The following is a 27,903-nucleotide window of genomic DNA, read 5'->3' as shown; positions in this document are numbered from 1 at the left end:
GATGAGCTTGCTTCATGGTCAATGGTGGAAATCAATTTTCATTTAAGATCCTACAGTACTTTGCCTTTTTCTGTTTTTGTAGTCTTTATTGATTCTTCTTTCCTTGGAAAGACACTTATGCATTCTGCTGTAGCTAGGCACTGTTTCCAAAGTCCCACAGTAATGGAGTAAAAGTTCCCAGAGAGCTTTCCTAAACTGGCAATATGCCCACTTTTTAATATGTAGATGAAGGCCATTCTGTCCATTATGGAACGTGGGAGAAGACAGCCATTTAAAAGAAACAGAAACAGTATTGTGGCAAGACTCAATACAAGTTCTCTTGTGGCCTTTCCAGTCAATTTAGGGGCAAGAAAAAGTGGAAAGAATACTATAATGGATTATAAATTATTGTTTTTAGTTAAGTGTAGCCATTAACTCCTTCAGATCAAAGAAGAGTTTGGAACAACTGACTCTGTCCTTCCCAAGCTGTAAGCTAAGGGTGTTTCATGTAGTGGGTATTGAGTAGATATTTGCTGACAGGAGGAACAACAGTATTTAGCGGTAATTTTTATATCAGTATTGTACACGATGTAGTTCCTGGATTTCGACAAACAAGTTCCTCTGCCTTCTGGGGAATGGCTACTTGTTTAACAGAAAGGTTGTTTTTGGACAGGTGTCTTTCAGATTAGGCAATCTTTCCTTCGTTGTTTACAATGAAGAGGACAATAAAAATGATCTCTTTCACAATAATTTTCATTAAAAAGTCTTCTCTGGCATGACTTTTCTAATAAACATTTAATAAATTCTCCTTCATGAACAATTCTTGTTTCATGTCTTTTGTAATGGAGGATAATGTATCATTTAAATTCATGAGCCAGTAGGCGAAAACATCAACAGCAGCATAATTTAACCTTATGATAGAATATAATTATTCCTGATATTTTCCTTTATGAATAACAATAGGCAATGGCTATGTAGCCTCATTTAACAAAAACAGGAAGAAAAAAAGCTGTTTCCAGGATCCAAATGAAAAAACTTGAAATCAAACAAGTTTTTTATTCCAGTACTTTGGCATTGTACCCTGCCAACAAAATTGTATCTTAATTAACTTTTTCTTCATTTTTTAAACAAGTGAATCTAAAATAAAATCACCTAGCTGTATGTATTTTTTCTGCCCTGTTTTATGAGTTATTTCTGCTAGCCATTCCTTCCCAACTGAAAATTAGAGAACTTTTATTATCTGAATTATGTTATAAAATATTCTTAATTATAAAATAAAAAACATAACTTGTCAATAAAATGAGAAAATTATTTTCTTTCTTACATCATGCTTACTAGCACATGTTAATTTAGCATTTTTAACAAAAAAAGACCTTGCTTCTAGTAGCTAATAACTTCCAAAATGAGCTTTAACTGTGTTTATTAATTAGAAATTTATGCTCCATTTTTATTTAAAAGTATTGTACTGTATGTGTTTGACTACTTCATAATCCTAGAAACTTTGTGTGGTCTTTATTTCCTTTGGTTTTAGAGATCTCTTTGCTTTTGTAGCATTACTTGCACTAGCTTAGCAGATGTAGCTTTTACTCTATTGGAGATGCTGGGAGATTTCAGCCTTGCACTGTCTAGTCATTGGAGAGAGAGAATCAGAACTTCCCTGGTTTACTTAAGAAGAAAGTCTTCTGAGTACACAAATATGAATCACCTTGGCACAGCAGCCACGCTGTCAAGATTTAATAGGTTTCCTAACAGTACTCTCTGTGTAGAATGTTTTTAACTGTGTTATGAGCGCTAGTCTTTTCTCCCCTGGGAACCTGACCCATATACCTGTGATGCTCAGAAGATTCCATTCTCCCTGGGATGCCAGTCAGACTCCTCTAATCCAGCTGTTAGGTCAGGCAAAAAAAAAAGTAAAAAGAAAGAGGAAAGAGCTAAATCGATAATGTCAGTCTAAGACATGCTTTCTGTCATCACCTAGATAGCTACACTTGCTAGAGTGAAAACACATAAAATCTATTTTTAAGAGGTTTCATAGGAGAGATTGGGGAACAATGTGTATATGTGTATATTTAAGTGTGAGTTAATGATAATAATATGTGTCTAGTCATCCACAATGATATCATTATAAGTTTAGTTCTGCTTATTATTTTTACTGGAGCTATTTATCCAAACAGGAAATTATCACTTAGTTGAAGGCCAGATCAAAAGATTTAGAAAGGAAAAATTAGAAGAAAATAATTGTGCCTGATACTTTTTCACTAACTGTGGGTTTTTTTCTACCTGTCTCCCATTCACTTTATTAGTGTGTTTGAAACAGGAGGGAAGGGGGCAGGGCACAACCTTTAAAAGAATGACATAGCCATAGGACATGACAAAAACTGGTTAGAACCAACTAGGTCCAAGATGGCAGAAGATTCGACTTCCAGTAGACCTTGAGCCTCATTATATGCTCATTGTTATCCATTAGCATACTAAATAACACACCCACAGGCTGCATGGCAGTTCAGAGGCTAACCATAAAAGGCCAAAAAGTGGGTGGTGGCCTAATTCCTGGAAATCCCTGCCCTTCCCCCCCAACCCCAAAATAGTTGCAACAATCCTCCCACTCATTAGCCTATGAAATTACCCAGCCCATAAAAACTGACCACGCCATATTTCAGGGCCTCTCGCCATCTGAGATGGCCCACACTCTGTCTGTGGAGTGTGTTTCTCCCAAGGCCATTCTCACCTTTTGAGATGGACCACATTCTGTCTATGGAATGTGTATCTCTCTAAATAAATCCACTTCTTACTTATCATTTTGTCTCTCACTGAATTCTTTCTGTGATGAGACATAAAGAAACTGAGCTACATTAAGTCCTGAGGCCAGGTGTATGATCTCAATTAAAAGACTGTGGGTTCAAGTCCCAATCTGAATTCTGGCTGGGTTTGAGTCCCAGCCCATGGGTCAAGTCCCAATCTGGGTTTTGGCTGGGTTTGAGTCCTGGCACGTGGGCTTGAGTCCCATCTGAGTTGTGTGGTTTTATGTTCATATTCTAATTTTCTTAAAAATCCTTTTTATAATTTTTATTTCTAAAGACTTTTCATTATACAAATATATAATATTGCATCATCTGCAACTTGGAACTTAAGGAGGAAATAGGTGAAAAAAAAAAGAAAAAAGTCATCTCAATGCAATATATTGATATTTATGCTAAGGGAGATTAAGAGTTGTTTTGTTTAGTGATTCTTCTAGCATAAACATACTTTGGTTTTCATACTTTGGAAAAGGATGGTAATCATTATTCTTCCAAGTGTTAATGAAACATAGCAAAATATTTAATTAAGCAATGGGGTGACAGGTCTGGTACAAGAAATAATTTCCTAAAAACTAAAAAGACATGACTACATAAAAAGAGTTAAGGGAAGCAGTAGAGAATAAAACTGCATCTTTGTGTGACAGAAGCTATCTAAAAAATCAACTCTTGAGGTCTGGTTTTAAAATAGTTAGCAGAAAACTTGAAAATTGTTTTACAAATAACTTCCATTATGAATTTTATTTTATTTTATTTTTTTGGTGAACAATAATAAATATAGTATTTCTAAAAAAAATATCTTGGTAGTATATTTTCTGAAGCTTTGTATATGTAAAGGAAATAATGCTTTCACATATGGAAAATTATTAGGTATATTATTTCTGAATAATAAATTATTCTTTCAAAATTCTGAAAACACAAACTCATTTTCTTTTTAACACTGGAGGTAAAGAATTAGCCCAGTTTTGGTCCTGTCTTGTTTTCTGAGCACAAAATTTAACTTTTATTTTCTGTCTGCACATCAACAGACTTTTTTTCTTTTCCTTTTATTCAAACATGTACATTTATTCAGTGCATTCACAAGTGTACTTTCAACTTAGTTTTCTTCTTTTATTACTTTATTAGTTATTGTTTATTATCTTTTAGACCTTTTGAAAAAATGGGATAAAAGATATCTGAACATAAGATCAACATTCTCTTTCCTTCATATTTGTGTTACTTTCATTTGCTTATCAATTTCTTTTTCTCCTTTTTTGTAAGTCTTTCAAGACATATTTTACATTTCATACGACTCACCCATTTCATGTATACAATTCAATGACACTTAATAAACATATGAAGTTCTGTAATCATTACCATAAATTAGTTTTAGAAGATTTTCATTACCCCATTGAGAATCCATTTACTGTTAACCCTCATTGTCCAAACTCCTGGCCCCAGGAAACCACAAGCTTACTGTTTCTATAGATTCACCTTTCTGAGCATGTCATAAAAATGGAATCATGTGATATATCGTCTCTTACGACAGGCTTCTTCCTTTTCTTCTTTGAGTGAGTACTACTGTTACTGAGTTTAAGCTCATACTACTTGCCACTTGACAGGCCAATAAATTGAGAGAAAAGGTGCTGGGGCAAGGAATAGCAACTTTATTTGGAAAGCCTGCAGACCAAGAAGATGGAGGTCTGGTGTCCCAAAGAACCAACTTATCTGAGTTAGAATTCAGCCTTCTTTTATACTAAAAGGGGAGGGGCTGTGACTAGTTGTTGTAGTCTTCTTGGTGCTGGCCAGGCCCCGGAGGCAATGTGATAATCCTTTGTTCTTATAGCTGTCCATGTAGGTCTAATCACAAGGGTCCTGTGAACCTTCAACAAGACAAATGTTATTTTCTGTTCTGCAACTTTTTATCTCTAAATGAATGAAAAGTATTGTGGCTTTAAAAGTCAAGCCTGTGAGGCAGAGCTATGAGAAAGGGCTATTATGTATATTTCAGGCTATAGGCAACATTCTTTTACTGACTGAGGAAACAAAGGTGCAGAGCCAGCATGACTAAACATGGGCAACAGAGCACAAAGTTCAGAGCTAAAGGAATAGATCCAATATGGAGTCAGGTTTGTTTTTCTCTGTTACACTACCTTTTCTTCTTCAGTGAGTACATCTAATTTGTTTTCTATATCAATGTTTCAATTTTGTACAGCTTCAAAACTATGCTCAACCACCTCCAACATAGATTTTGATTCTGATATTGCACTTCCTTGAAATTCTTCCTTGAGGGAACACACACACTTGCACACACACATACACACACACACTTAAATCTCATTCTGTTATCTTCTCATCTCCAGTAGTTAGCACTATGTAGTACTTTTTAGGAGATAGAAACAGTGTTATACATCCTTGTGAAAAGTAGCATCTGTGAAATAAAGAGAAATTTACCAGTTTTGTGTAGAGGTTATTGTCTCTAGCTCTTTAAGAATATAGCATATAGAGACATGACAAAATGTCTTATTGATATATTCTTTTTAGATGGTTTCAAGTTCATTAGAAAAATACTTTAAAATAGTTAATTTGTATGGTAATTATCTACATTGTCATTTATTATGACTAGAATCAAGTAAATTAAATAATCAGTAAAGGACTTAGTTAAAGGTGTGTCATCTAACAGAGGAATATAATGAAGTTCAAGTGTTGAGAAAGGAAATGATGCTTTGCCTGGACCAAATGCCAAAAACTCCAAGTGAAGCAGTAGTTGAATGGTTGCATGGGCTTCCAAGAGGTTTACTTATGCCGTGAAATTCTGTGCGTAATTTCTTTGTCTATTCATTTTTCTGGAGACTATTTTATTTATTTATTTATTTTTGTATTTTATTGGTTTTTATTCCTTGGTGGAAAAATGGCTAGAACATTAACAGTGTAACATGGATTCAGAGAAATCTGAACACGGGCAAAAGTTGTTGGTTTTTTTTCTCTTGTTTGTTTCAATCATCCCTCAAACCCTCAGTGGAAACTTCAGTGCCAAACATTAGATTAGCCTCTTGCAGAAAGGGAACTCGAGAGCACAGGTCATTAAAATCACAGCTGATTCTGAATCCTAAACTTGAACCTGTGCTTTCAACCTCTTTCAGCAAAATTTTGCTAAAGTTAGACAAAGAGTAACAACATTGGCTTATGAATTTCGTTTCCTTTCCTAGTTATGAAGGAGGCATCAATGAGGGGGAAATGGCAGGGAAAGCCTGGGGAACTGGGTGGAGAAGGCAGCAGTGGGCCGGGCTCACAGGAAAACTAATTGCCAACCTCAGATTAATTTAGGTTATAATCTGAGACCGTATAGGACAAGAACTTCTTTTAAGAAATAAGTCATTTGTCATAAACAGTTGACTGATCCAATGGCAGTATTTAGTGTTTTTATGTTTACATTTAAAGATCTTTTATTAATATACTGTTCATTGAACACCTTTCATGATTTATAAGCTAAAAAATATTTTAATCCTTGACTCATTTTTTCCCAAGCTATTCACTTAATGCTATATAATATGTAGCACTTGAGACCATCTGTTAGGAATACTTGAATAATATGCACACTGTGAAGATATGTACAGCAAATAAAGCAGAAAACACATGAAATATTCAGGAAGAGTTTGTGAAGACAATCCTTGTATTTTAATTAAAAAAAAAAATGTGGTCTGAAATCTAGCAGGAAGTCTTTCCAAAACTGAAGTTCTTTTCTTATTCTGGGCAAATTGCTCTGCTGAGTGGCATTAAGATGTCACTTTGACTTTAAGTGAATAGATCTTAAATAAAAATATTGGCATTAGTACTACTTAGAATTGTGCTTCTGAGCGTCCCTCATTAAGTGTGAGACGTTACTGCAGAGTAACGGCGGCAGCCACATGGGAACCAGGATAAGCAGGCTGTTTTGTGAAGCGGGCCCAAGAGGGAGGCTGGGACTAGGACAACCTGGGTGCCTCAGGGTCATCCCTGGAGGATGGATTTGGGGGGAGCATCAGGTTGAATTTGGTAGTCTTGGAAACACTGAGCTGGGTGCAGCGAAATCCTAGGCCTTGGAGAGTACTTTAATCCTGTTGGAGGTTGAAGCCATTTCTTTCTTTCCGCTGAACTGGTGGAGGATGGGGGCAGGTTGGCGCCATGGGTGGGTCTCCCAGAGCAAGGGACCTTGTTGTGAAAGACTGAAAGGTTTCCTAAGTCACTCAGCTGCGTGTAGACACCTGGATTCTTAGTCCCCCCACCTGTCAGTTGGGAGTGATTCTAAGGAGCCTCGCTCACTCCCAGGAGGTTTGTTTTCACTGAAGGGTCACAGCACCTGATGAGCTGTAGCCTCGACACTTGTCCTGAGGTCACCTGCCTCTAAGAATGGGCCAGAATGGTATATACATGGGACAAAATTTAGATCCCACCAGGCCACGGGAATGTCTGGCCAACAGTAAGTCTTTTTTTTTTTTTTTAAACATCTTTATTGGAGTATAATTGCTTTACAATGGTGTGTTAGTTTCTGCTTTATAACAAAGTGAATCAGCTATACATAAACATATATCCCCATATCTCCTCCCTCTTGCGTCTCCCTCCCACCCTCCCTATCCCACCCCTCTAGGTGGTCACAAAGCACCAAGTTGATCTTCCTGTGCTATGCGGCTGCTTCCCACTAGCTATTTTACATTTGGTAGTGTATATATGTCCATGCCACTCTCTCACTTCCTCCCAGCTTACCCTTCCCCCTCCCTGTGTCCGCAAGTGCATTCTCTACGTCTGCATCTTTATTCCTGCCCTGCCCCTAGGTTCATCAGAACCATTTTTGTTTTTTTTTTAGATTTCATATATATGTGTTAGCATACGGTATTTGTTTTTCTCTTTCTGACTTACTTCACTCTGTATGACAGACTTTAAGTCCATCCACCTCACTACAAATAACTCAATTTCATTGCTTTTTATGGCTGAGTAATATTCCATTACTTTAAATCCTTCCTTTAAATTATCAGGGTGCTTAGGTGTGTGTTGGTACAATCACAATATATTGTAAAAGTGGTTCTCTCATTGTCTTTTGTAATTGGGTTCTAATCTGAGGGCAGAAGCTGAGTCCTGTATAAAAAATAATCATCAGTTCCTGTAGAATAAGCAAGTGACCTTGATTCCCAGAGTAAGGTACAAGGTTCACTGAGCAAAATATTGGTAATTACTCTGAGTTTACTATTGTTGAAAAGAGTTAACTATTTAATGAGTTTTGAAGTGCTGAACTTTTTTTTTTTTTTCTCAATGAAAAAATGTATACATGTGGGTAATCAACACATTTTTATTTGCCCGCTGAGGGAAAGAATACACACACAAAATGTTTTTAATAACTTTCTTTGTCAAAAATATTAAGAGAAAAGTATCTCATAAACTTTCTCTTATGTTCTTAGATGAATTGAAGTATTGATGACAATTTAAAAAACTTAAAATGCAATTTTCTTTAAGGAATGTACATTTGTTCTTAAAACTGACAATTAAGGTAACTTAAAACATGTATTTAGACTCTTTTTGGTGTTCTGGGATTCTTTGTAAAATTTCTCATCAGAAGTGTAACCATGTGCTGAAAGTGAAAATAAATGATACAGCAGTTATAAACTATGTTACATCAAAGTTTAGGTTTATAAAAGTGATTAGAGTAATAATCAAGGGTCACCTCAATAAATTTATTGGAAGCATTTGTGGAGAAAATTTGCAGTACCTATTTGAGTAAACTGAATTTTAGTATAGTTCAGAGCTGTTGGAATAGGGGATCTGTCACTGAGTTTATCTTAGCTAACACATGGTAGAAGTGAAAATAAAGGTAAGAATCTTGTATGTCCAGCACCATGAGGCAAAATAATGAACAGATAAATAAATACATAAATAGCACAACAAAACACACACAGTTTACAGATGCATAATATTCAACATATGGATTTCCAAATGTTTATCTAAACCGTGTATCCACCGACACATGCTGAGTACATACAAGGATATCATGAAAGCCATCAACATACAAATTATTTTTTTGCAATGTGACGTAATGTTAACATGGGGAAATGATGGGAGCTGTGTCTGATAAAAAAGGCTGAAAGGCAAAGAGAGCTTAAAGTGCCAGACTTCTTTTATTTTAGAGTCATCTACTTCTAAATATGTAATTTCAAGTTTAGATAATTTGTGTCTAAAAATGTAATGCCAAGATGCATTGCTCTTCCTCCTTTGGACCAGAATGGTGGAAAATACTGTTGTCTATTTTAGGGAAAGAAATACTCTCTGCCTTTACTTCATGGTTCAGCCTCTGGCCAAGGAGGAGTTATTGCTGCTTAAACTTTTGTCATCTTCCTAACTCAGGGGAGCAATGGGGAGGAGGATAAATACCTCTTTTTCCACTCTCTTATTATCTCCTTTGAAGGGAGAAAGAGATTGCTATTCTAATGACTCAGGCACTACGAATCAGACTTTCTTTAATAGACATTGAAAGATGCTGTGCATCTTTGAGGAAACTTTTTTACTTTCCTTTTTCTTTAAGCAAGTCAATAAGAACATAATCGTCTGGGCCTGCACCTGGCAGCTCCAGAGTTAAGATCTTATTGAATCTCTGCAACTGCGTTGCTGTATGGAGCAGAGGACTCTGCTTCTGGTCTGAAGACAGAACTACATCCCTCCAACATTCCAAACATATGAGTCTCAAGAATTAGCTTTATCGAGAATGTTAGAAGAAATTGATTTGTCCTTTACTAAGTTATATTCACCAGTTCATCCTCTTTAAAGTTTTGCCTTGCGATATGATGTGTTCTTAATACTAATCAAATATCCATTTTCCCTCCATTTGACTATTGGCCAGATTGAAGCCGATCACGTCACTCAACCAGCACTTTTGTAGAATGGATTATTTATTCTTTTTTTGTACCATGGATTATTGGTCCCAATTTGTTACCTTTCATTGCATCCATAAGAGCACATAATCAGAACTGTTAATGTGACATTTTATATTTTTAATAGATTGATAAATAGATTTAGCAACTACTTAAGGACTTAAGCAGTGAACTTCCCCATGAATTATTCTTTTTCCTTCCACCAAGTTCTCATGTTGAACTTCCCCTCATTGCCTTTATATGGGAAATTGTTTACCCAGAACTATGGTTTCCTTTCTGGTTAAGTGGTAACATCTTCGAAACCACTGATCAATGTAAGACATAGCCTGGAGTTGATTAGTAAAAGAGCAACATTAGGTGGTAAGAGGATATTAGAAACAAACTAAGAAAAGCACTGAAAGAAATCTAAGCAGTCTGTGTTGGGAGCAATAAGACTCCTTGAATAAAAAAGAAGAAAGAAAAAAAGAAAGAGAAAAAGAAGGAAAAAGTAGAAAAGAAGATAAAATGTAGTGAGGGACAGCTTAAATAGGCTATATGAGTGAAACCAGGTACTGGAGGCCAAGTCTAGCCTTTTAAACAGAATTGGGCCAGTCAAGAAATTTCCTGTGTGTTATCTTTATTAATTATCTGCATGAGTTTATAAGAATGGGATAATCTAAATGTCTTTTTTTCCAAACTAATATTTCCTTATTTTATTTTTTTAAATATTACTTTTTTAGAAGCAATAGAACAGGGCAGTTAATAGAAAACAAGCTTTGTGTGTTTCTTTTTAAATAGGGGATTTACATTTTATCATTTAAAAATATTTCTAAGTTAATAAAGTTAGGAGATGAAACAGATGATCTTAGCCAGGTGGATTTTTCATTCAGCAATGAATTTAGATATAACACATGCTGTGACCTTTGAATTAAAAATGGAAAACTTAATTTGTTTATATGGATAAAAGCAATAATTCTATTTGAAACCTAAAGAAAGGCATTACCGGAATACAACTTTAGAATTATGAAAGGGGTTGTTTAAAATTTATTATTCTGAAATATTTTGTGCCATTGTCCTAGTTCTTTATTAAAATTTATTATTCTGAAATGTTTTCTGCCATTGTCCAGGTTCTTTATTAAAATTTATTCTCTTATCTACTTGCATGGATAATACATATGTCATACTTTAAAAAAAAATAAAAGGAAATAGCATATGAATTAAGAAAGCTAAATTGGTTGGGTATGTTTAAAGACTAGTTAGTAATGAAAACCCTGAATAACTTATAATATTTAATTTTACCTTTTGATGTCTTCCACACATGTGAGAGATTGATTTTGTGTTTGAAGTTTGGTCTATTTGAACAAAATTTTATTTGTCTTTTTTTTTTTAACCTGCATTTTTATGATTGTTCATCAAAAGATAGCCTTTTGTTCATCATGTGACTTTTCTTCCATTCTATGTCAATGAATAATAAAGTTCAGACTTTTAAAGTAAGAAACTGCCTATATGTTATTCTAGAAGGTGGAACCTCAATGCCAGCCTTTCTCTCTGTACGTTTTGTTCACTTTCTACCAGTGCTTGGTTAAGTTAGGCTCTGAATGGGAGGCAATTTAAGAGGGGGCTCCCATGATCCCCACCTGCTGGTGTTCACCCACCTGTATCGTTATTTCCTTGAGTGTGACCAGGGCCTATGGCTTGCTTCTAAATGTGAAATATCACAGGGGTACAAGACTTCATTCCCATTATTACATTATATTATGTAAGACTCTGTCTTGCTATCAGACTCAATCTAGAGATTGTCTCTTTCATATCTGCCTTTTAAGAAGAAGCTGCCAGAAATACTTTAGATACAAGGAACTGAATAAAGCTCATGACCACATGAGCAGGGAAGTGTATCCTTCCCTAGTCCAGCCTCTACTGAAATATATTTGAGATATAATATTGTGTAAATTTAAAGTGCACAAGATGTTGATTTGGTACATTTTTATATTGTAATATGATTGCCATTGTAGCTATATTTAGCACTTCCAACACATCACATAATTATCATTTCTTTTTTGTCGTTGGAATAATTAAGATTTAGTCTTTCAGCAAGTTTGATGGTTATAACATAATATTGTTGTCTATATTTACTATATTGAACATTAGTTCTCTAGGACTTATTTACTACTCCTTTCAAGTTTGTAACCTTAAACAACATCTCTCCTACCACCCAACCCCTTGTAACCACTATTTTACTTTCTGTTTTTATGAGTTTGGCTTTTTAGATTCCACATATAAATGATATCAGTAAGTATTTGTATTTCTGTCTGACGTCACACTTAGCATAATATCCTTAAGGCCCCTTCATGTTGTCACAAACGGCAAGATTTCCTTCTTTCTCATGGCTGAGTAATATTCCATTGTATATGTACACTACGTTGTCTTTCTGTATTCATCCATTGATGGGCACTTAGGTTGTTTCCATGTCTTAGTTATTGTGAATAGAGCTTAAAGCTGCAATATACATGGGAGTACATAGATCTCTTCATTAGCCTGTTTTCATTCCCTTTGGATATTTATTCAGACATGGAATTGTGGGCTCCCTAATCCAGCCTCTGGATGAGAACCCAGCCCTGGCTGATGCTCTGCAACCTTGTGAAACACTAAGCAGAAGAATCAGATAAGCTATACCTGGATTTCGGACCCTCAGAAAGAGTAAGATAACACGTGTGTTGTTTTAAACTGCCAAATTTTAGGGATTATTTACAAAACCAGGAAAACTACAGGGTTATTTAGGATTATGATCTCTAGAAGAAGCTTTTCTTCTCTTTGTTGTGAATCACCATGATAATCACCTAAACATATACTTGTGTATAATGTGCCTTTAGGGGCTTTGAAAACAGAGAGGAGAACAAATAAGATTCAGTTAATAGGAGATGACTAGCGCATATAAATGGTAAATGAGTTCTAGGATGTTACTTATTCTTTGAAATAAGCAAGTAGTTTCATACATTCTGTAAGGAATGATGATTTCATCATTTCTACATTTCCTTCTACATTTTCCCTTGGCCCTTCCTGACACAACACTAATAAGCCAATTATACAAACTAATTAATAATAAAATAATTATTTATTTTGGTGACAAATTATTTTGTCAAGTTGGCTTAAAATGTATGGTTTGTTGAAAATTTATGTCCACGTTAAACCCGGCACCTGGATGTTTACTGGCAGTTTTATTCATAATTACCAAAACTTGGAAGCAACCACGATGGCCTTCAGTGGGTGAATGGATAAGTAAACAGTAGTACATTCACACTATGAAATGTTATTCTGTGCTAAAACAAAATGAGCTATGAAGCCATGAGAAGACATGGAGGAATCTTAATTGCATATTAGTAAGTGGAAGAAGCCAATCTGAAGAGGCTACATACTGTATGATTCCAACTACATGACATTCTGGAAAAGGCAAAACTATGGAAACAATAAAAAGATCACTGGTTACCAGGGTTTTGGGGCATGGGAAGGATAAATAGGTGGAACACAGAAGATTTCTGGGGCAGTGAAAATACTATACTCTGTATGACATGGATACATGTCATTATACATTTGTCCAAACACATGCAATGAACAACACCAAAAGTGAATCCTAAGGTAAACTATATACGGACTCTGGGTGATTATGATGTATGCCGTAGGTTCATCCTTGGTAACAAATGTACAATTCCAGTGAGTGATGTTGATAATAGGCAGGCTACACATGTTGAGGCAGAAATATATGGGTAATCTCTGGACATTCCCTTCAACTTTGCTGTGATCTAAAAATGCTCTAAAAAATAAAGCCTTAATAAAATAATTTTTAAATTTAATATTAAAAACATTTAAAAGTAATTTCCTAATCTATTTTAAATATTAGAATAGATTTTACATAAGTTATATAACAATATCTATGGCAAAGCAAAGTAATGTGTAGAATTTATGTTTTAAAAGCTGACAAAGACACTGGGAAATACTTTATTTTGAAACTTTATAATATAAGGGCTTGTAAAATTTCTCATTATTACAAAAATCAATAATAAGAAGTCATTTTGTATAGACCTAGTCCCTGCTTTTTCTTTTGTGAAAATAGCACAATGTTTGCACGTTACTGTTTTTCTCCTGTGTTTGCAGTAAAAACAACAACAACAAAACAACACTTGAATTAATTGAAACATGAGAGTTGTAATGATACGCCAAAAATCATTTTATTAATTCTGTTAGGAAGTCACTGGTGTTTGCTTGCGTTTTAAGACCAATTTTTTGTTCTTGAAGAAAACTGGTCACTAGCATTGCTTTGTAAGTCCATTAAATTGATTCTGTGCAATAGTAGTATCTGCTCAACTGTAACAACAGACTTGTGATTTTGAAAAACATGATTTTGGGTGAAGGCGGAGGCCCTGGCCTTGGGGACCCCGTTGCCTGAAGCGGAATCGGGTTTGGACTGTGGCGAGCTGGAGCCTACGGAGGTGGAGGAGGGCGAGCTGGAGGTCGTGCAGGTTCGGCGCTCACTGAAGGAACTGATCCTGGACACAAGCAGAAGATATGAAAACAAGGCTGGCAGCTTCATCACTGGAATCCATGTCACCTCCAAGGAAGCAACTGAAAAGAAAGAACAGCTAGCCAAGCACTTCCATTTTCGATCAGAAGTAAATCTTGTGCAGAGAAATGTAGCCTTGGCCCAAGACATGATGAAGAAAGTCATCTGAGTGGCCCAGCCTCTTGGGAGAATGAGGACATTGGAAGAAGCATCTTGATTCCTGCAGCCACAGTAAGTGTCAAGTTATTTCTTCTTATTAATATCAACAATAATATGGACTTCCCTGGTGGTGCAGTGGTTAAGAATCTGCCTGCCAATGCAAGGGACATGGGTTCAATCCCTGGCCCAGGAAGATCCCATATGCCGCAGAGCAACTAAGCCCGTGCGCCACAACCACTGAGCCCACGTGCCACAACTACTGAAGCCCTCGTGCCTAAAGCCCATGCTCCGCAACAAGAGAACCCACCGCAATGAGAAGTCCGTGCACCGCAACAAAGAGTAACACTCGCTCGCCGCAACTAGAGAAAGCCCGCGCACAGCATTGAAGACCCAACACAACCAAAAATAAAAACAAATAAATAAATTTATTTTAAAAGTCCCAATAATAAAATACACCATTTGATAAAAAAGAAGAAGAGAAAAACATGATTTTAACTGAACTTCAATGCTTGGAAAAAGTGTTTCCAACAGTGTTTTGTTTCTTGTAACCTGTTTCTAGTCTGACAGAAACTGAATGCTGTATAAAATAATCATTAGTGCCTGTGGAATAAGCAAATGCAAACAATGACCTTGATTCCCACAATAAGTATGCAGGATTCACTGTGCAGAGATATTGGATAATTAGCTCTGATTTTACTGTTATTGAAAACATTAATTATTTAATGAGGTTGAGGTGCTAAAGTGTTTGCTTCTGACTTGAAATATATATTATTGTACATATATAATGTTGTATGTGTGTGTATATATATATATATATACGTATATATACACACACACACACACACACACTGGTAATCTACAGTCAGGCTAAGTCCAATGATAGGAAACTAAAATGATTTGTCAACACCATATTGACAAATTCAGTTATGCCTTTTGAAAATAAAGAAGTAGAAGTAAGTTTTTCAGGTTCCATATTCTTGGGTACTTGATGCTGAAAAACATATCAACAGGACAGGTAAAAATGGGGAAATCAGTTGAAAAAATTGATTTGGGGCAGAATAAGCATATTACTTTCAGGTTTCTTTTAAAATAAAAAATATGAAATGTAAGCATATTGGAGTTTCCCATTTTAGGAGATGAATGTGAAAGTATTCTATGTAAAACTAGATAAATCTTGGAATATAAAAATTTTTGTGTTATATGAAATATATTTAAGGAGGTTACCTAATCTAAATAGTAGAGGGCTCTAAAAACAGAATGTGTAAAATAAGATAGTATACTTCTTAATAAAAAGCTTATAAGAAAAATGTAAATAGTGGTAAAGAGTAAAATTGTCTCCCAATATGCTCTTTCCTTACTTAAAATTTTCTGTTAAGGGGAGGACACCTGGTCCAGTGCACTACAGAGTACTACAGTGTATTACAAATTAAGCCAACATCATAAAAGCAGGTTATTGGTAAGAATTTTCTGAAAAGAGAAAGAATGTTTATCTTTCAAAGAAAGGAATGAAAACAGATCATTCAACAGATGATGTTTTAGCTAATTAGAATATAAAATTGCCATCACTTAGAAGAATATTGTGAAATAAAATTTTTAAAAAGGAAAGAAATGCCATGGACTAGAAAGACTAAGAATAAGGTATACTATCTTTAAAGTTAAAAAATAAGTCCATTGAACTAAGTTCGAATGTTTGCATTATCGAGTAGAATTTTAAAAAGGGCTCTGTATAAGGAGATAGTTGAGCCATAAACAATTTTCAGTGTGAATGGCAAGAGGATCATAGCTCTATGGCATTATTATGGTATGCTACAGATTTTCTTTATAAAATAATTATTTGGGGCAAACATAAAGAAGAATTGCTCAGGGCTTCCCTGGTGGCGCAGTGGTTGAGAATCTGCCTGCTAATGCAGGGCACACGGGTTCGAGCCCTGGTCTGGGAAGATCCCACATGCCACGGAGCAACTGGGCCCGTGAGCCACAACTACTGAGCCTGTGCGTCTGGAGCCTGTGCTCCGCAACAAGAGAGGCCACGGTAGTGAGAGGCCTGCGCACCGCGATGAAGAGTGGCCCCCGCGAGAAAGCCCTCGCACAGAAACGAAGACCCAACACAGGCAAAAATAAATAAATAAATAAATTAATTAAAAAAAAAAAAAAAAGAATTGCTCTACAAAGAAAGCCAAAAAGCAAGCTAGACTAAAAATTAAATCATAGCAAATAAAAAAGAGGTAAAATGAAATTCTACATGGAAAGCCCCACATACATGTTTCTTTCCTTTTTAATGAGTTATCAATAATGTGTAATAAAAGTCAAACATTTTATAGTATCTTGGTCTGCATTTATATATCATCATTTATGAGCTGGTTTGGGGACCTCCATTCTTCTACAATTATTAGAAAAATAATATTTGCTACAAGTACTATTCCATCCCGAATATTTCTTATGGCAATATAAACTCTTTAAATTGAATTTTAAAAGTAAAGACAGGGGACTTCCCTGGTAGTCCAGTGGTTAAGACTTCACCTTCCAATGCAGGGGGTGCGGGTTCAATCTCTGGTCGGGGAGCTAAGATCCCACATGCCTTGCGGCCAAAAAACCAAAAACATAGAACAGAAGTAATGTTGTAACAAATTCAATAAAGACTTTAAAAAACTGGTCCACATCAAAAAAAAATCTTAAAAAAAAAAAAAAAGTAAAGGCATTTTCAAGGAGCAAACAATAAAAGCTATTATGTTGCCACTTTGGTACATTTTTTGTCTCCTGGAAACTTCTAGGATAATGATTCTTTTTTCATAACTTCAGCAAAATTTGTGTTTATCCAAACCAAGTTGGTGCTATTTCTGATCAAATAAGCTCTAAATTCATTACAAAAGGAACATCATTATAATGAATAGTGCACTACACTGAAAGTATTTTAGGGTCCTAGATAATGGCCAAGAATAACACTGCTTTTAAAAATCATTTAGAATGAAAATCATTGTCAGAAGTTACTCAGTACAGGAAATTCTTTCCTTTCCCAGTCCTTCTTCATATCTTCCTAAAGTTAAAAATAAAAAGGCAGCCAAATCTTAGCACAGATACAAGGAGGGCATAACCCTGACTAGTTGTCACTAGAATGAGATTTGACCTGTGTATGTTCTAAATTTTCTCTTCTCACAGGGGAGCCCATATTCTACAGACTAAGAGAGACTCCTTGCTTCATGCCCGCCTCCTGTATATTCTTTCTAAACAAGATCTGAACACCTTCCAATAGCAGGCCATTTTGTCCCAGTTACAATTCTACCTGCTATTCAGGGCTGGTGCCCCAGAAAGGTGAGTAAGGCAGTGTGATAATGTGATTTATGGATTGTCACTTACTGGGCTAAATATAGTTATAGAGAAGGTTCTTCAGGAGACAGTCTTTTGAACCAGTCTCCGTTCCCTCCAAGCCCAGGCAGAATTGTGCTCCAACTTTGCCAAATTATAGTCCCTTACTGCCAAATGCTCTCTTAACCCCCTGTGTTCTTTCACATACCACGCCTTCCAAGTGTCTGTGAATGTTAACTGCCCTCAGCAAAGTTACATGTCTCTCTCTCTCGCTCTCTCTCTCTCTCTCACTCAGACTCTCTGCTGATCTGACTTATGTAAAAGTCAAGTCTTTTAATACAAGTTATAGTTTTTAATATGTAAAAACTACATGTGATATTCTGTATTCTATTAAGCATTGCACTAATGAACTATTATCAATAAGGCATGAAAAATGGAATTTTGTCATCCCAGCAGCAGTAATGTTTTCCTTCTCACCCATACATAGTATAACCAATTAACTTAAGGGAGAGAAGAAAATTTAAGATGGCCTCAAGTATTAGAGTTTTAGCCTAAGGCCATGAAACATGAGCAATGCTTGTTTAATTTCATATTTTTACTACGCAATTTACTCTCAACAAATAAATCCCTCTCCCATGTTATATTAACCTACTTATTCAGCAAATTTAAAGCCCAAATGAAAAATAGATTACCAAGGTAAGGATGCTGCTTGCATGAACGTGATTCTTAATAAATACTTGAGAGTTTCCAAATCCTTAATTTATAAGCTGGATAATTCTAATCTTGAAAATTTATTCAATGCTTGTGCCAGTGGGCAACATTTGCATAAACAAATCATCACATATATTTATTTGAATAAATTACATTTAAATTATTGAATTATCATTTAAGATATTTGGCATTTTAAAAATAGCTGAAAAAAAGCTTGTTTTTCTTAAGGCATCTTATAAAAAAATCTAAGAAAAACATTCCTTTGATATGATGGTGAGCAGTCAGTAATAAATTCTTGTCTCCAATGAGATCATTTCTTTCTACATTTGATTTCAGTTGTAGAGAACAACTAATAGTTATGTATGGCAGAGTCTGTAGCTCTTCACTGCTAGGCGGTGCTAATTAAAACTGACACATTGGGGCTTCCCTGGTGGCGCGGTGGTTGAGGGTCTGCCTGCCGGTGCGGGGGACGCGGGTTCGAGCCCTGGTCTGGGGGGATCCCGCATGACGCGGAGCAACTGGGCCCGTGGGCCACAGCTGCTGAGCCTGCGCGTCTGGAGCCTGTGCTCCGCGGCGGGAGAGGCCGCGACAGTGGGAGACCCGCGCACTGCGGTGAAGAGTGGTCCCCCCTTGCCGCAACTGGAGAAAGCCCTCGCACAGAGACGAAGACCCAACACAGCCAAAAATAAATAAATAAAATAAAGAATTGGAAAAGGAAAAAACAAAAAAAACAAAAAACTGTCACATTGTAACACTGGCCTGAGAACCTAATATTTGTGGATCATGAATAATGATTATCTAAAAGAAAATAGCTTTTTAGTATCCATTAGACTCCATCATCAGTACCTACTCAACTCTTTCTTGACTGGCATCATCATTTGCATATATACATACACTGGGTTCGCCTTATTCTACATCTGTCTAATGCTTGGGATAATATATATATGTTTTTGAAGGAAAACCAAATATTATGTTTTTTTAAAAAATTATTAATTTCCTACCATAGATTGCTAACAAGGTTTGTAAAAGAAGCACGAAATCAGTGAAAACGTTTGTTGGTAATTAAGAATAAATTTGTATGATTCTTTGATTTTGGTAAGGAGGTCAGCAATAACTGCTATTAATGATAATATAGAGAAAACATCAATGGTCACACTATTTCTCTGCGGGACTAAGAAGTCAACAAATTTGGTTTTACGATGTGTTTAGAAAGAAAGAGGGTATTTTTAAACCATAATTTATTTTTATTCCTGAATTTATAACCAACCAAGACAGTTATTGTTGCTGCTGCTGTAGGTTTAATTCTTACTCCAGTTTCAGTCCTGCATGAAATATCTGAAAGCTCTCTAAGCTGCGCTCAATCAGCCACATTTTAACTTTATCTTGCGTGTTTATAAAGTTTGTGTATTCAAAGTGTTTTTTTTTTTTTAAAGCGAACGCTATTTATTTATTTATTTATTTATGGCTGTGTTGGGTCTTCGTTTCCATGCGAGGGCTTCCTCTAGTTGCGGCAAGCGGGGGGGCCACTCTTCATCGCGGTGCGCGGGCCTCTCACTATCGCGGCCTCTCCTGTTGCGGAGCACAGGCTCCAGACGCGCAGGCTCAGTAGTTGTGGCTCACGGGCCTAGTTGCTCCACAGCATGTGGGATCTTCCCAGACCAGGGCTCGAACCCGCGTCCCCCGCATTGGCAGGCAGACTCTCAACCACTGCGCCACCAGGGAAACCCAATTCAAAGTGTTTTTGTTCCTATGTGCTCCATAGCCTCTTTGTTGGTGTCCTATTACATTTAAGTCAAAGTATAAAGGTGACTCTAACTTCGTTCTTACTGCTCTTGCTTATTATCTGCTGCCCCTATTAAGTGGACATTTTAGGGTAGGTTAGATGCTAAAACAATATCCCCTCTCCTCTCTGAGCCAGTAAAATACCTATTCTTCTATGTAAAAGGGGGAATTAAGAGAATGAAGGTATATCTTTTCATATCTGAATGTATATTTCTTAATACTTTGATTACTTATAAAATATTTTGGTAAGCATCATGACTGTTCCCAACTAAAGACAAATTGACATCTGAAAAATATTTTTTCTTTAGGATGGAGTACAGTGATTAAGGTAGATAGGCTTCAGGGGTAAAGGTAATTTTCTTTTATGGGTCAAAGAATTTTTTTTTTTAATAACTTTTTTTTAAGTTTTTTTTTTTTTTTGATGTGGACCATTTTTTTTTTAAGTCTTTATTGAATTTGTTACAGTATCACTTCTGTTTTACATTTTGGTTTTTTGGCCGAGAGGCATGTGGGATCTTAGCTCCCCGACCAGGGATCGAACCCGCACCCCCTGCATTGGAAGGCGAAGCCTTAACCACTGGACCGCCAGGGACCAGGTTCACAAGTTATGTACAAAAGAGAAATTTCATGTATTGGTTTAGTGATATACAGGGTGACTTGTTATCAGAGAAAGCCAATGTCATTATTTTAAAGTAATCTGTATAGTATAATAATTATTCTTACATAAAATATCTATGATTTTCCTTTATTTTCCATTTATTCATTTCAAAGCTTTATAAACATAGAAAACAGTACTTCTTTACAAGTTCTCATTATTTCTGTTAATCACATTGTTCAAACAGGTGCCTGTAGATTTTTTTGTTCCTCACTTATGGAAGATGTTATTTTCCTTTGTTGCTATTTTAATAAGTCTGACTTCTTTTTCATCTTTCTTTCAAGTACTCATTCCTAAGACCTCATATGTTTTAAAAAGTTTCTTGCTCTATTTGGCTCACCATCCACGTATAATAGATTTATTTTGTATGATATTTGAACTGAATAAAATAAATTGATTTGGAGCCCTTAAAGCTTTCTTGATGTTAGTATATATTATGACTGAAATTCTATAGCTGCAAACAAGGAGTATTTACTATTATTATGCTAAAAGTACAACCCAGTGAAGAAAGAGATAAAACATATAATCATAATTATATTTAATAAAATCTTTTTATTAAATAAAAATAAGAAGGATATGTCTGAGAGTATAATAATATTTTGGAAATGACATAAAAAGTATTTAAAGAACAGTTGTATAATGTGTAGTGCTATAATTTCACATTTATTAAGCCAGTGTTTAGCTTAATTTCCCTACTGGTCTACTGGTTTCCTTCTTTACTTCAATATTGAATTTGTTGTACCTCATGTGTAATGCCTTATCGTGTAGATGTACCTCTGAAAGAATTACATGTGCAGTTTCTCCCACTGGAATCCCTTAAGTCCACCTGCCACACCTGGCTTTGGGAATTTAACTCTGGCGTGAAAAGATATTTTATGTGCATAAACTATTTAGCCGCTTTACATAACCTAACTGCTTTCATTAGGGTCTAAAATACTCAGTAGCAAAAACAAAGTCTCTAGCCAGTTTTGCACATTTCAAAAATAAGTAAAATGTTGACCATTCACTACTTGAAAATCCACTATCCTTAGTTGTGATACTTCATGCATGTCTAAGTCACTCTTCCTTTTCTCTTACAGCAATCATGTCATCTATAATTTTTGGTATCTCTTCAAATTCAGCCTGTCCATTCAGGGGCTCTTTTTTACCCTATGATTTTATTAAAAACATATTGTCATATAAATGGGGCATCTTTGTTGACATTTGCCTTAATTTTGTACAACCATAGATTTTTACACAGATGTTTAAAATAAAAGCAAAACAACAGTCACAAGATAGTTTAGAGATAAGATATCACACTGAAAATGTGGGGCAAAATACTTGCAAAAACTTTGGTTTCAGAGAGATGATGGATGATATTGCTCTGATGAAATAAGAAAGAAATGCTTTATAAAAGGAAGCATATGAGAATAAGAAAGGACAATTGGTATCTGATAATACAAACAAAATGTTCTCAGATTCATAAAAACATTGAAAGTTAAAACAAAGAAATTCTTGCAGAAAATCAAACAAAAATACCAAAACATGAACAATAGGAAATAAGAGACAAGAAAACTGACAAATAAATACTGGAGATCCAACATCTGTCTAATAAGAATTGAATAAAAAAGGTAACAGAAATAAAGCTGGAAATGAGATATAAAAATTTTTTTTTTATTGAAAAATAGTTGATTTACAGTATCATCTTAATTTCAGGTATATAGCACAGTGATTCAGATATATATATATATTCTTTTTTAGATTCTTTTCCCTTATAGGTTATTACAACATATTGAGTATAGCTCCCTGTGCTATACAGTAGGACAGTAGGTCCTTATTGGTTATCTATTTTATATATAGTAGTGTGCATGAGATTTTGAAAGCAGTACAGTCAGCCCTCAGTATTTGCAGGTTCCATGTTGAGGAGGGGAAAAACTCCTCAGCTTTTCTCAGGGCAAAGTTTCTTAATCTGAAGGTGAGCTTCAGGCAGGCCACATTGCACTGAAACTATATACAAAATATTCTGGTTTTACAGATATGTGTTTTACTTCAACCAACTGTGGTGGATTCTTGGTTAGTTGAATATGTGGAGCCTGTGTATACGGTTATCTTGCATGCTTAATAGTTCTGCGTTTGAGTTGAGTTAATGAAATCATATCTAAGATTTTCTAACCAAACCTACAGTATTTCCAACAACTGTATGAGACTTGAGCGTCTGTGGGTTTTGATGTCTGTGGATCCCAGAACTGACCCCTGAGGATACTGAGGGTTGATTGTGTATATTTTTTAAAGCAAATTTCCCAATAATTGAGAGCTAAGTGTCTCTGGATTGAAAACTATCATACTTTGAAACTTCAGCATATGAAGTAATAAGACAAGACCTAAATGCTTCCAAAGAGGAAAAACAGTGGTATGTACAGTCACCTGATTGTTCAACAGCAGCACAGAACACACTTCCCCTTGTTCATTTGGCTCTAATCACACTAGGCTATTCCTCGAATGCACTAAGTCCTCATATCTGTTGTTCCCCTATCTGTCCAAGCATACCTCGTTTTCTTGCGCTTCGCTTCATTGTGTTTCACAGATATGGTAGGGGTTTTTGATTTGTTTGTTTTGTTTTGTTTTTACAAATTGAAGGTCGTGGCAATCCTGAGGCAAGCAAGTCTGTTGGGGTCATTTTTCCAACAGCATTGGCTCATTTCCTGTTTCTGTGTCACATTTTGGTAATCCTCACAATATTTCAAATTCTCCACCAGCAAAAAGATTATGATTCACTGAAAGCTCAAATCATGGTTAGCACTTTTTAACAATAAAGTATTTTTAAACAAAGGTATGTATGCTGTTTTATTAGACATAATGCTACTGCACACTTAATAGATGACAGTGCAGTGTAAGTATAAATTTATACACACTGGGAAACAAAAAATTCCTGTGACTTGCTTTATTGTGGTATTTGTTTTATTGTGGTGGTCCGGAACCAAACCTACAGTATTTCCAAGGTATGCCTGTAATGGCTTTTACACGGATATTTACGTGGCTTGCTCCTCAATATTTTCAGGAATTTATCTAATTATTATCAAGAAAGGGTAACAGAATCCACAGTCACATTGGTGTATCTCACTAATAATATACATGAAAATACTCTTTAAATTACTTTATATGTTTATAAAATAACACAAAATTTTATGTAAGACTGACTATTCAGTAATATGAGCACTTTAATTTGGGAACTTTAGATCTTAACCTATTTCTGCAATTCTTTAATAACAAATTATACTTCTGAAGTTATTGCTTAAATTGTGTTTCTAGTTAAAATTATCTTGCATGCTTAATAGTTCTGTGTTTGAGTTGAGTTAATGAAATCATATCTAAGATTTTCTAAATTCTGTGTTCCTTATATTTTTGTATGTTAACATTTTTGTATTTTAACTTTATAAACATTATGAATTTTCAGTTTTAAATTATCTGTATCGCGAATTCCTTTCCATTCCAAGTATAGTGAAGGTGGTAAGGGTTAGGGTGAGGGGCAGGTCTCTAAGTGCCAGGGACTGTATTTAGGATTTTATATACAGTACTACAGGGGACACAGAAACTAATGATGGAACAAAACCATAATAATTTCAGAAGTTCAATCAACTCTGAGGACATGGGGAGTGGAAAGTCACCAAAATTGAATGGAAGTAAAATTAATATTAAAAATTGGTTTATAGAGTCAGTCTTATGGCTTAGGAAACAAGACAATACACAAATGGGACAAGATGTGTGTGTGTGTATGTGTGTGTGTGTGTGTGTGTGTGTGTGATTGTGGTCATAGTGGGTAAGGGAAGAGTGAGGTAGGAAAGGGCAGGAAAATTCTGGTCAGTTTTGAAAATACCTGCTGGTGTTTATACATTTATTTAAAGATCTGGTATGGAGCATGGCGTTTGTATGAGTCAGACCATCTAGAAAGTCAGAGGTAAAATGGACACTCACACTACAGATGACACAGACAATAAAGTAAATCAAATCCATTTTCCCATATTAAATTTCAGAAACTCATCTGATAGCGTTGAGGTGATTGATGAATCCCTATTCTACTTTTATAGGCAGGGCAGGTGCTGGCTCTGTGTTTGCTGTGAGAATTGTGACTTGCACTGTAACCTTAATAGCCTGACTGATGGTAAGACTGTCAACATGTAATGCTGTTTTCTGAATCTTGAGCCTATATTGCATGAAACACAAAATAGCTGTGTCTGTCCTAATACACTGTAAAGTACGCAGCATTCATCATCTCTTTCTTATTAAAGTATCTCTTACAATCTTTACGTGTCCTAGATCTATCCCCAGAACCACTAGTATGTTCAACTTCTGGGGAGTCACAGAAGGTTCTGTTTTCATTATTTAAATACTGTCACTGTTCAAAATGTGTCTATTCTGCTCTCCCACCCCAACATTTTTTCAGGATCTTTCTCTTTACTAGATAATAATTTATATACAATTAAATACTACTGTGATTAAAGATTAAAATGATTTATGTCTCTATATGTGTATAGGTAGACAGATATTTGTGTAGATATCAAATAAAATCAGAATGTAAGGCCCCCAGCACTTGTATAAAACTTCCAATGAAACTCTCGGTGTTTTTTTAAAATCTAGAGATTTAAGAAAAAATAAACAATATAATCATTATATAAATTATAAATTTAAAAAATATAATTAATCAATAAATTATTTCTGTAATTTACAGGCTTTTCATATTGTTGTAATATGCAAAAAGCTTTTCCCTCCAATTTGAGTATAGTTGGATTCATATATATACATATATATGTGTATACACGGCACACACACACACACACACACACAGAGTTTCCCCTTTCAACAGGGATTAAAAGTAGAAAGAACAGACTAGCACACCACTTTTCTTTAGTTTTTCCTTCAGCAAGGGGTGCGGTTAATCCCCCGAGACACGTATGCATCAAATATTACCAGTCTAGCTAAACCTAGCGTAGGCTTCATGGGCGGATTGTTAAGATGGAGGAGGCTTTAGGCCATTAGAATTGTTAGTAACATTATTATTGTTAAATGGGACAGGTTGGAATTAAAATCCTTCCACCTTCTGATCCCTTTCTGTCACACGTTGGCTCTTGGAATATTTCTGTCATATAGAAGCCCTCAGGGCAGATTGCTGAGGAGAGTATAGGGTGGACAAAATAAGGCATGTATAACAGACATTGACCATCCATAAACAGAATTGATATTGCTGCCCCATTATGCTATTTTTCTCAGTAATCCAAGATAACACTCCAGTCAATAAGGAACTCCAATCTATTCAAGTCCCTAATTGAAGTAAAACCTATTTCCCATTCCAGGAGGGCTGAGAGTTTAAAACAATATGGTACAAGGCCTGGTGTACTTTTCCTGAGGTTTGAGGCCGGGCTTTCTCTTATAACCCTATTCATTTAAAGTGCCTATGAGAGGAATTCCTTGCACATTTAAGTGACAGAATATGCAAAATCAACCAAATAAAACTGTATACAAAAGACTAAGTTGCCAATCATGGGTGATTTAGATAGCTTAGAAAGGGCTCTCATAATTACATACATTTTTTTCTTGTGCAAAATAAACTGGATTTTAAGAAATTTACCTGCTGCTAATTGCAAAATACAAAGTGCCTGGTTGTTCTGCTGATTTGTTCAGGTAATTTTCTAATTATTTATTTAAACTTGGTATGCATAATGAATTTATAGCAGATCCTAACCATGATTATAAATACAAATGAAGTATTATAAATTATCATATAAAATACAAAACTAGAGAGTACTATCTTAAACTAGTGCTAAATTTAAATAGCAAAAATGGAATGCTTACAAGTTGGTTAATTACTAAGTTGAAGACAATAAATATATCTCCATTTGGGGTTGACTGCTGCTTCTGATTATCTAATGTTAGGTTGTTCCCCACTTTTAAGGGCCTGTTTAATTCATATGAATGCTATGGAGTAGAACAGAGGGCATTCTAGATTAGAACATGTTGATTATGTGCTAGTTTTGAAAGGCAATTCTGCACCAATACCATTCAAAATTGTGAAGAATTGAAATAAATATGCAGGCTGAATGGGACAGATCTGTAGTGTATATATATATATATATATATATATATATTTGGAAACATGACTAGAAAATCACAGGAAAAGTTTAAATTTGGCTAGTTAGCCATTGAAACATATTGTTTGTCAAATCCGCCCATTTAATCAGGATCTTATATGTACATGTATACAAACACACAAGCCCTCACACGCATATCCGGCTTCTGCCTTTTGCCCTGAGTCCTTCACCATCACCAGGTAGGACCACTTCACCCTCACCTGTGGATTTGCTCTCATTCCAGAGCTTGAGACTTACTCTGATCTTAACAAAGCTTAGTATAAGTAGTTCTAGGTTAATACATTGTCAATAATACAGGTAATTATGTAAGAACTCTGCAATGTGTTGTGTTCAGATAACTGAAAATATAGTTAGATTCTGGTAATTAATTTTTAAAAAATATACATGCATGCAATTAGTGAGATTAGTTGGCTTTTTCAGAAAGCACGCAGATCTGGACTCAAATCATTACTCTAATACATCCATTTTGGGGACCGTGGGTAAATCATGTAGTCCCTTATAGAGTTTGTATTCTTAGTTTATAAAGGGTGGGTATACAGTCCATAGAAATATATCTATAAAAAATAATTATCACATGGGGATTTTATGGAATTTAATGAGTTAATACACATAACATGCTTATTGTAATTCATAACGCATAGTTTGTGCTCAATAAATTTTCCTCCTTAAGTCATGATGACCTCCTGATCAGAGGAGGAGAGCAGAAATGGGACTGCACACAAAAAGAAAGCAAAGAGTAAATGTTTGACTGTGTTTTCTAGTACTGTGCAGGCAAGAGCTACAGTGGAGTCGGGGGATGTGAACATTCTGCTGTGCTCAGAGAATAGAGTTCACCTGGCTTTGTCAATGGACTGGGAAGGGCATACATCAACATAACACTGAGTCATCCTTGATTCCTCATTTTCCTGCACGGGCCACGTCCAATCATCAGCGAGCTAGTCTGACTAGGTCTCATCCTTTCCTCTCACCCAGTAAGCTAAGCATATTG

The sequence above is a fragment of the Eschrichtius robustus genome, chromosome 4 (genome assembly GCF_028021215.1).
Source record: "Eschrichtius robustus isolate mEscRob2 chromosome 4, mEscRob2.pri, whole genome shotgun sequence".
Classification (NCBI taxonomy): Eukaryota; Metazoa; Chordata; class Mammalia; order Artiodactyla; family Eschrichtiidae; genus Eschrichtius; species Eschrichtius robustus.
The sequence above is the reverse complement of the archived record's forward strand: the minus strand, read 5'-3'. Positions refer to the sequence as shown.